An 11,028-nucleotide genomic window follows, 5' to 3' on the forward strand; every position below is an offset into this window, starting at 1 on the left:
ATGAGAAATATTTAAACAGTAAAGGATTGGAAGTCCATGCACTGTCAGTATGGGATCCTAAAATGACAATTGAACAAATTTTCATTTTAAAATACCAGTAATGATGATAATAGCTAGCATTTTTTAAAGTACTTATAATATGCCAGACATTCTTTTAAGTATTTTACGTGACATATCATTTGATTCTTTCAGAAATTCCACAATGCAATGAATCATTATCCTCATGAATAGGTGAAAAGAGAGACTTAGAAAGTCTAAGTAACTTGCTCAAGGTTACACAGTAAGTGGCAAGGCAAGGTTTGAAATGAAGTCTGTCCAACTTTAAAGCCTAAGCTTTATACCAACCTCTGTACAACTCTCTGTGCTATCCTGTCTGCAAGGGCCAGCCCTGGTAGGATGGGCTGGGAAGATGTTAGGGCTGAACAGAATGAAGCAGTACTTCTCTGACTGATTTCCTGACAACCTGGCCCTGGCTTTGCTAGTTCATAGTCTCCAGGATAATCACCCCTCCTATGCTTTCAAGCATAGGTTTATGATTGATAAGGAAAGTGAGCACAGATTTCCTTCCTGGTCATATGGAAATTTATGGAAAGTTCAATGGAAATTTCATTATGGAAAAAGTCTTATGGAAATTAATCTTTAAGAATAATAAATCTCTATTGGCAAGGTTCAAAGCCTTGTTGCATCTCTGAAGGATGAACTGAATAGGAAGAATGTTCTAGTACAGCTATTCTATAGATAAAATAAACTCATGGTTCTGCAGAAGCTGCAGAAGCCCACAAACTCACACGATCATAATAAGAGGTTACACTTTTGATGGGTAGAATACAATTTTCCTTGGAGGAGAATTATTTTGTCATGTGATACTTACAATTATAATTAAGTTAATCCCAAGTGTGGTTAGTGGGAATTTCTTTTCAAACTGGTTTCTTCATTCTTGCAGCATGGTCCCTTCATTCCTTGCATTCTCTTATTTTCTTGTATAGTTAAGATATTCCAGGGTCTTTTTATTCTCTCCCTGCCCTAGACCTTATATCAGCTATTTGTCCAAGGATTCCTAACTGCTCTTAGAATAAGAGGGTATGTAGAAACCAAGATCTGTATGCTAGGTGTGCTCATTGCTATTGGACAGGAAGGAACTTTGCTAATCTCAGTTTCTCTCAGTGAACAGAGCTAGAACACACACACACACACACACACACACACATTCAGGCTTACTTTTATTTTTATATTTATCTGTCTATATTTAAAAATATGAGCTAACACCAATACCCCTGATTCCAATCCAACACCACAGCATTCATTCTATATTTCTCTCTTCATTTTTCTTAAACAGTGACAAATCTGGTTTGCATTATCCTTGATGTGCTCTCTTGTTTGATAAATCTCTCTGTAGTAACCAATCTCTCAACCTTGCCATCTATCACCCCCTCCCCACCCCACCCTCTTCCTGCTTAAGCTCTCATTCCCTAATGTGAGCCCCTGATTGCCTCACATGACAGGGGCTCGGGCTAGTTGTGTCTGATAGTTATTCCAGGTCATTCCACAAGTGCATGTCCTCCACCCTGCTCAGGTTCCTAAACTCTATTGCTGGACCATCCCTTTACAAGAATGCCCTACCTTATCACTCAGGTTCTGACTCCTTACAGATTATATCCCTCTTGGGCTCTGATAACTCATGCAAGGCTCCCCTCTGATTGGACACCTTCCTTACACCTCTTTCTGTTCAGACTTCTACATTCTGATGCCAGGGCACACTGTCCCACCCAATTTGGGTTCTGACTCTAGATCACTCCCCTCTGTGGATTACGTCCTCCCCTGCTTTGGGCACTGCTGCTCTACTCCAGGCTGCCTGTCTGTATGGCTCTATCTCACATGGCTCCACCCCCACGTTTAGATGCAACCTTACCTTTGCAGGCTCCACTACTCCATGCCAGGCTCCCTGCATGGGCTTCCTGCTCCCTTGGTTTCCCACATCCCCCAATTATGGAAGGCTGCTTTATGCTGCCCCACTCAAAGGGCTCTGGATTGAGTTGTTCAGGGAGGAGAGGAAGAAAGAGAGAAGGAAGAAAATGAACTACTTTAAGTCTTTCAGAGATGAACAGAGATTGTAGTCTTGACATTCATTCATTTAGCTATTGTTTATGAGCACTTACTACATACCAGACCCCATCCTAAGTACTAGAAATATAGCAGTGATTAAAAATAGGCAAGGTCCATGTCCAGTGAGTTTCTTTTCAAGATTAGAGTCAGAAACAGAGGGTCATCATAGAGCTCTATCATCTGGGGTCAGTAGAATAAATCCCAGGGCTTAAAAAATCAGGAAATGGTTTAAATTACTTTCCTCTAAAAACTGTGATCTTGAGCTAGTTCTTAACTTTTATTATCTGTTTTGTAAAATAGGGACAGTAATTACCTTATGGTATTGTTTTGAGGATTAAATGAGATTTATATAACACTTAAGATAGGATATGGAATCATTTTCAAAATGTCCTTACAAGAATGTACTGAGTAAATAAAACAAAAGAAGGCCCTGCAACGTATAAGATGCAATTCTTAGTATAAAGATATCATCACAGATATCAAAATCAAGCAGACAACAATCTCTGACTTCCTGAACTCACATTCTAAGAGGGAGGACAGACCACAAAGATGACAGATAAGTCACTTCCCAAGTCTGCTTCAGGTGATCTATATTGGGAAATGAACAGAGGAGGATTAAAGGAGCGGGAGGTGGGGGGTGCAATTTTGGAGGGGTGGTCGGCTAAGGCCTCACTGAGGAGGCTTCACGGGAGCAAGCTGCTGAAGCAGGTGAGGAAGTGAGGAAGTGAGCCATGGCCCTCTGGGGACAGAACATTTATTTTGGCACCATCCAGACAGAGCCAGTGGTGCAGTGAGAGCAGAAGCCCAGGTGTGGGAGAGGGGTCATGTGGAGGGAAGATGGTAAGAATAGACTTCTGCATTCCAGTCCCATTTTCGCCTTTTAACTTAAACTTTCAGTGTCACAGTTGAAAATGGCTTTCCTCCCTTAGATGATTTGTCCTTCATCCAAAATTTTTGTTACAAATGATTCCAATGAGTAGTATTTTAACATGCTCACACAGATAAGCTAAAGGCAAGACTTTATTACTTGAAAGAGTCTTTAATACTGATAATGCAGGATAATTGTGTATTCCCACTTAGTATTTCTTTACAACCATTGCGATTCATTATAACTTAGAAGAAATTTGTACCAGGAAGATAGGAATCTGTCTCTCCACCTTCTAAACTGGCATGTCATGGAAAGATATGAACATCAGAGCTAGTATTTCCTCTCGCAGTGGGCATCCGACTCCCCCATCACCATAATAGGTAGCAAAGAGAAAGAAGATCTTTAGTTTATACTTAGACTTCCTCTTCTTTGACCGGAATGCCTGCGTACATAGGGAGATTTATTTTTACAGGTCAGAGAGTAGTTTGCCGCAGTACGCAGCCTGTAGTCTTTTCGTTATTTTGTCTATTATTCTCAAGTAATGGGAGAACATTTATTTTTAAAAAACATAAAAAGTTAACATTGGGGACTCAAAGGTCTAGGGATGTTTGGCTTACTCCTCTGAACTCTTCACAATGGAGACATACTGAGAAGCTCTTTAAGAGCTGAAAGATTGTCTCAACTATGCCTTCAAAGTTTTCATTCTGCCACTGTTGCAATTTGTAAATGTTTAATTTATCAAGCACACACTTAGAATTGTGATGAGTATTGGCCAGTTAACTCTAGTAAAAATGTTATTTGATACTAAGAGAAGTGATTTCCATTTTCTTTTTTTAATATTTATTTTTTAGTTGTAGTTGGACACAATACCTTTTATCTTTTCCATTTATTTTCATGTGGTGCTGAGGATCGAACCCACAGCCTCACACATGCTAGGCAAGTGCTCTACCACTGAGCCACAATGCCAGCCCTGATTTTTTCAAAGAGATGTCCATTCACTGGTTTATGGCACTGGCATCTAGTTCCATGTCACCTCAAGAGCCAAGTTATTAACATAAAAGACTAGATATAGCTGGGCCCCCAAATCCCCTTTTCTAGTGTACAGAGCCCATCCAAGAACTCATAGGCACGAGAGAAACCAATGTGACCAGTGACCTGAAACTATGTGGTTTCAGGTCAAAAAGATCAGCATCATAATCGGAAGGGTGTCTTTAAGGATGTCCCTAGTGACCAACTCACTTCACCCCTGCACACTCTTTTCCTCCTTGTAAGGAGGAATGCTGTTGCTTCTTTCATTTGTTCAGGTTATAAAAGTATGACCTCATTTCTAAGAAGGCTTTGTAAACTTAGGTTGTATTAATGTAAATTAAATGTCCAGATCAAGACAGGAACCAACATATTAGAACTCAGTATGGATAAGATGGGTGTAGAATTCTTGGTTTACATCCAATAGATGGTTGTAGAATGCTTGGTATGGCCCAATATATTAGATGGGCATTGATAATTTGGACATAATCTGAAGAGGGCACCAAAATAGTGAGGTGTCTTTTGTCCTGTTGTCTTTCTGTCTCTCTTGGTCCTCTCTCCTTTATCCTTACACAATCCTTTACGTTCCACCAGTGTCCCAATCTGTATTGCAAACTTGTCCCATAGGCATATTATCATTATCATTCTTGACAGTACCAAGTTGACAGATACATATCATTACCCTTAACACCGATATCCCCACTACCAAGGATCAAAACCTGAACCAGGTGGAGAGGTCAGTGGGGCTGCTGAACTAAGATAATAATAAGCCCTAACTTTGTTAGCACTCACTGTTAGATATGGAAAATGAAAAACCCCAAGATAGTACAGCCTGGGAAAAGGAAGTGAAAGAGAAAGCCATGATAGTTTTCATCTCTTTCAGGATAACTCCTTTTCAGATGCTGGCCACAGGTGGGGAGACAGTATTTGATCAAACCTAGAATGATAGCCTCTGGAAAACTTTAATCTCTTTCAAGATAAATCCTCTCCAGGTGCTGGCCACAGACTTCCAACCCCAAAACCTAAATTCCTGAGTGCTGAAACTAACACACTCACTAAACCATTTCTCAGTATAATGCATATAACCCCAAACTCCTCCTTTGGTCAGTGGTTCATTTTCCACCAGGAAAGTGGGTCTATCAGAGGTGCCCCCAAATTCCTGCATGAAACTTCATTCCTGGCTGAAATGATCTGTGAAGTTTGCATCCACCCTGGTCCTTTTGTGCTAACACTCACCATGCCCAGGCACTGTGCTAAATGTTCTGAGTACTCAAAATAATTAAGTAGGTGGATAATGTTATTATCCTCATTTTAGAGCCAAGCAGACTGAGACTTGGAAAGGTGAAATAACTTTTTTGAGAAAACCTCAGCAGTCTGACAAATCTGTAATATTCCCTGGATAAATCTAGAGTTTGCTTGCTGTGTGTGCATCAAAGATAGAAGAGAAGGCCATGGTAGGGGTGGAGTGGGGACAGTCCATGCTCAAGAAGGGGATAAAGAGAGATGAGTAAAGGTATGAAGACAAACCCTGGAGTAGCAGAAAGGGCCATATCAGCAGCTGCACTTTGTCTAGTCTTTTTACATTTCCAAGATTTTCCTTGATACATGTATTGGCATATTGGACCATGAAGAGTTACTGAATTACTTCATATACTCTTTCTTTAGGATAGCTGTGTAGAACTAGCCCAGCTTATGGGAAGTTCAAGGATATGACTTGCTTTCCATCACATGAGGTTTTTCTCTATATATTGGTCCTTCTAAAAATAAGACTTCACAGCCACATCAATGTTTTTAGCAGCACAATTCACAATAGCTAAACTGTGGAACCAATCTAGATGCTCTTCAGTAGATGAATGATTGAAGAAACTGTGGTGTATATACACAATGGGACATTACTCAGCATTAAGAGAGAACAAAATCATGGCATTTGCAGGTAAGTGGGTGGAGTTGGAGAATATAATGCTAAGTGAAGTAAGCCAATCCCCCAAAACCAAAGGCCAAATGTTTTCTCTGATAAGTGGATTCTTATCCATAATGGGCGGTGGGGGGCATGGGAGGAATCGAGGAACTTTGGATAGCATAAAGGGGAGGTAGGGAAAGGGAGGGACCATGGGGGTAGAAAAAAATGGTGGAATGATATGGACATCATCACCCTAGATACATGTATGATGACATGAATGGTATGATCTACTTCGTGTACAACCTGAAAAATGAAAAACTGTGCTCCATTTGTGTACTATGAATCAAAATGCATTTTGCTGTCATATATAACTAATTATAACAAATTAATTTAAAAAATAAGATCAGTTCACTTCTAAACCAGTATACATAAATAACCCCCCTCCTGGTGCTGGGGATTGAACCTAGGCCTTGTGCATGCTAAGCAAGTTCTCTGCCACCTACCTAACCCCCCAGTGCTGGCCATTTTTTTTTTTTTTCTGTTTTAAGAATGGCTATTCTGCTGCACTGCTGTGGGCAGGGAAAACATACTCCAGTCTGATCTCTTTCTCTTCCCTAATCATTATAATTTGCCTCCAGAGTCAATATGGAGTCTCATGGGAGCAGGGTCAAAGACAAGTATTTTGGTAAAGGCATCTATAGTATTTAATCTCTTTCCATACATATGGGGCAGATTCCTATTTCCTATACTTGCTAGGAGATACCTGTTTGGAGCAGAAGACCAAGAGGCTACCCAATTTCCTGTCTCAATTTTTGTATTGGCACAATTAAAAGGAGGAAAAAAAAAAAAAAAGAACACACATTTTTAATCCACTGATGAATGTTCTCCATTCCCTTGTGAGATCTATTCCCCACCTGTACCCTGTGCTTCCTGGACTGCATTACCCGGTTCCCCTTAGGCTCTGGATTATAGTTAGGTTTGGCGAATGGGAGAAAGGGGCAGGGGAGTAGGGAATGAGGAGAGATCCTCCAGGAATTCCCCTGTTCCCTCTTGTGGTTTGGAGGTGGCTGTGCTTTCCAAGTGAAGGCCCAGCTCCTGTTGGGTGGCATCTCCTTCAGCTCTCACTGGCTTCCAGGGTCAGACCCTCCCTGTCGCTTCAGGCCTTGGAATGATAACAGCTTCCATAGGATCTTCCACTATCCTTTTGTTGATTCCCTTAGCCCTGTTCCCCTCTGTAAATATTCCTTTCATAACCATTTCTCAGCTACCTGGAGTGTGTCATCTCTTTCTATGAGAATCCTCATGATATATCTGACTTTTTGTAGATCTTTAAAAATGAAACATATGAATTGCAGAATTAAACCACTAAAATCAGCCTTTACTAATATATATATATATATATATATATATATATATATATATATATATTTATTTATTTATTTATTTATATATTATAGGAAATAAGAATACGTAATTCAAGAAAATTTATATACAAACTAGAAATCACAAAAGCTACCAAAAAAAAAAAGTAACTATGAAAACAGTAATGCCCAATACCTTGCCTTGGCCCATGTATAAATTAGACTGTAGCTTTTGTGAATTACTAAAATGATACTTCCTTCTATAGTATTTCAGGTGATTAAAATATTTCATAAATTTTTAAAAAATCAACTATAATGCTATAATCAGCTATAATGCTGTTAGGCGATTGGAGGTATGTTGTAAGTGAACTCAGAGAGGAAATAACAGAGGGAGATGAAGACAGAGATAGTTATCATATACCCAGTTGCACCCCTGAGAGAGCAGGCCTTGTAAACCTGCATGCTGGAAATACTCACTTGAGAGAGGAATGCTTCTCTCTCCCAAGTTCAGAAAAACCATTAGATTGGGCTTAAGCTAAGTGAAATAAACAAACCTTGGCCTAAGTGAAAGCTAATTGTCTTCCTCTGCCTTTCAAAGGCATCAAATTCTAAACTGGAATGTGTTGTTTTTCTTAGTTTGAATCACAGATAACTTGACATTAGTATTAGGATCCTGGAGATGGAATTACCAAAAATTCAAATGCATTATGCGAGAATGCAGTGATGTGGGTGGGATTTGCCTTCCCTATTCAGGGCCTGCAGCCTCTGCCAGCATTGTGGTTTAGGGATAGCATTGTTTCTGGAGCTTTCCTGTAGCTCTAGGTTGTCCTGGGTCCAAAGCACTTTGACATTCATTTCTGGAGGCTTTCTACAACTTCTAAGCAAACTCGGTTCACTGTAAGGTCTCTGGATCTTACAAGATCAAAATTTAGCACCAGAATTTCCAAATTCTTTCCTGGAAACAGGGCCATACTGAACCATCTAGGAATAACTCAGCTCAGAAGAGACAGCTTGGATCCACCCCATTCCAGGGTACCTAAAATTAGGCCTGGCATTCATTCTCAGGTAAATATTCACTACAGTTTTTTTTTCTTTCCCCTTTCTTTTCTTTTTTTTTTGCATTTATAAGGCAGTTTATCTGTAAAACAGGGGTATCAGGAGCTCCTTCACGGATTTGCTGAATGGTTAAAATGACATACCTGTGTAACATGCTTAGGGTATTTCCTGGCACAAAGGAAGTGTTTAGTGTGTGTATTTATTAACATTATTATTATTATTATTAGTGGTAGTGATATAATTCTTTTTCTCACCTGTCATAAAGGCCTAGTCAATACTTCTATAACCCCCCAAAATAGCTTAATAAAACATAACCGACTTGCTTAATCAAAGTTTTAGGTGACACGAGAGCCTCTACACCCAATGCCCCCAAAGCAGGAGTTTTGGATTCTATGCTTGGGTTTGATAGAGGAGGGACAGCCGTGTAGAGGTGACTGGATAGAAAGGCTGTGCACTGATGGCTTTGGAAGCCCAGAAGGCTGTCTTTCAGATGTTTCTTGGCTTCTCTGTGTTCCTCCAGGGCATGGGGCAGGACCCCTGCGGAATGAGAGTCTCATTTCCTATGTCCAGCTCACGTATAGAAAGGCAGGCAAGGGGAGGGTCAAGGTAAGATGGCTGCTACATCGATGTTCATAGCAGCACAATTCACAATAGCAAGACTGTGGAACCAACCTAGATGCCCTTCAATAGACGAATGGATAAAAAAAAAATGTGGCATTTATACACAATGGAGTATTACTCTGCATTAAAAAATGACAAAATCATAGAATTTGCAGGGAAATGGATGGCATTAGAGCAGATTATGCTAAGTGAAGCTAGCCAATCCCTAAAAAACAAATGCCAAATGTCTTCTTTGATATAAGGAGAGTAACTAAGAACAGAGTAGGGTCGAAGAACATGAGAAGAAGATTAACATTAAACAGGGATGAGAGGTGGGAGGGAAAGGGAGAGAGAAGGGAAACTGCATGGAAATGGAAGGAGACCCTCAGGGTTATACAAAAGTACATACAAGAGGAAGTGAGGGGAAAGGGAAAAATAATACAAGGGGGAGAAATGAATGACAGTAGAGGGGGTAGAGAGAGAAGAGGGGAGGGGAGGGGAGGGGAGGGGGATAGTAGAGGATAGGAAAGGCAGCAGAATACAACAGACACTAGTATGCAATATGTAAATCAATGGATGTGTAACTGATGTGATTCTGCAATCTGTATACGGGGTAAAAATGGGAGTTCATAACCCACTTGAATCAAAGTGTGAAATATGATATATCAAGAACTATGTAATGTTTTGAACAGCCAACAATAAAAATTGAAAAAAAAAAAGAAAGCAATACCACAACATCTGGCGTGCTGGGTCCCTGGTGCCGAGGAAGCTGGAAGGCACCAGAAGTAGCCCTCCCAAAGCAGTCTCTCCGATTTTCTCCTGCCTCCTCCTTCTTTCCCGAGGCAGTCTGAAACCAGAATTCCTCTTACTCAAGGTGGACCACAGAAACTAGAAACCCCCTCCCCAAAGTCAGCCATCTTTCCCCTTTCATTCCATTGACTGTTGGAGGCAAAGAATAAAATATAGGCCTTTTTAAAAAATCACAATTCAATCCTCTAATATGTCAGGGTAAGTATTCTCTTATTTAAGTTGAAAATGCACCAATAACTTGAATAGGTATGATTGATGTGATAGAATTTTTAGAAAGGAAAATTTTACCATCTCAGAATGTTTTCTAAGTTACTTTAAAATGCCATTAAGAGGCGATTGATTATTATGTAGGATTTTTACTTTCAGTTTCTTCTCTGTATATCTCTATGCAAATGAAATAACAGGGTCTAGTGATTCATTGCGGTGCAAGGAACAGGAGTATGTGAAGAAACAATGTTCTAGAAATCTACTAGTTGTTAAATAAATGTTTAAATGTTTATATTTTGGACTTCCAGAGTGAATCATTTTGTTCCTACCAAGAATAATATGTACAATTAAAAAAAATTCTCATTATTTTGGAATGTTGGGGGCAGTGAGGTGGGTTGAGGGATGTGGTTAACACTTTCATTCTGAAATTTTAAAATGTCATCTTGATAAAATTCATCAATCTTTCAGATTCAAAGTAACTTCTGAATTTTATGTTGAGAAATTACCCATGGGCCTAATTTGTCCCATTTAGAACAATTTCTTAATGTTAGAATGTGTGGTGGACAAGGGAGATTTATTTACCTGTCCAGATTTTAGTTAAGTTAAATTTTGCTTAGTTTGTTTACATTTATGCAAACCACTTTTTTTTTTTTTTTAATAAGAACTGATTGGACCTAGATTGTGTCAAAATACATGATGCCTAGGTTGGTTTGGAGTTACTTTAAGTGATCATCTAGGTTGATAGCTACTTATAGGAAATGGTTTTGAGTAAATAACTCAAGATACTTTGGAAAAAACTAACATCCTCCTGTTTATTTTTTCATTATTGTAGCCATCCTATAATAACATGCTGCAAAATTTAAGGTACTTCTGCTATTTTATTTTTTAAAAATTATTTATATATATTTTTAGTTGTTGATGGACCTTTATTATATTCATTTATTTATATGCAGTGCTGAGAATCAAACCCAGTGCCTCACACATGTTAGGCAAGTGTTTTACCACTGAGCCACAACCACAGCCCATGCTTCTGCTATTTTAAAGATCATGCTCGAAGACTGAAAACTGAAGGAGAAACTTTGAATACCAAGTACTCT

Source organism: Marmota flaviventris, chromosome 2, assembly GCF_047511675.1.
Source record: "Marmota flaviventris isolate mMarFla1 chromosome 2, mMarFla1.hap1, whole genome shotgun sequence".
Classification (NCBI taxonomy): Eukaryota; Metazoa; Chordata; class Mammalia; order Rodentia; family Sciuridae; genus Marmota; species Marmota flaviventris.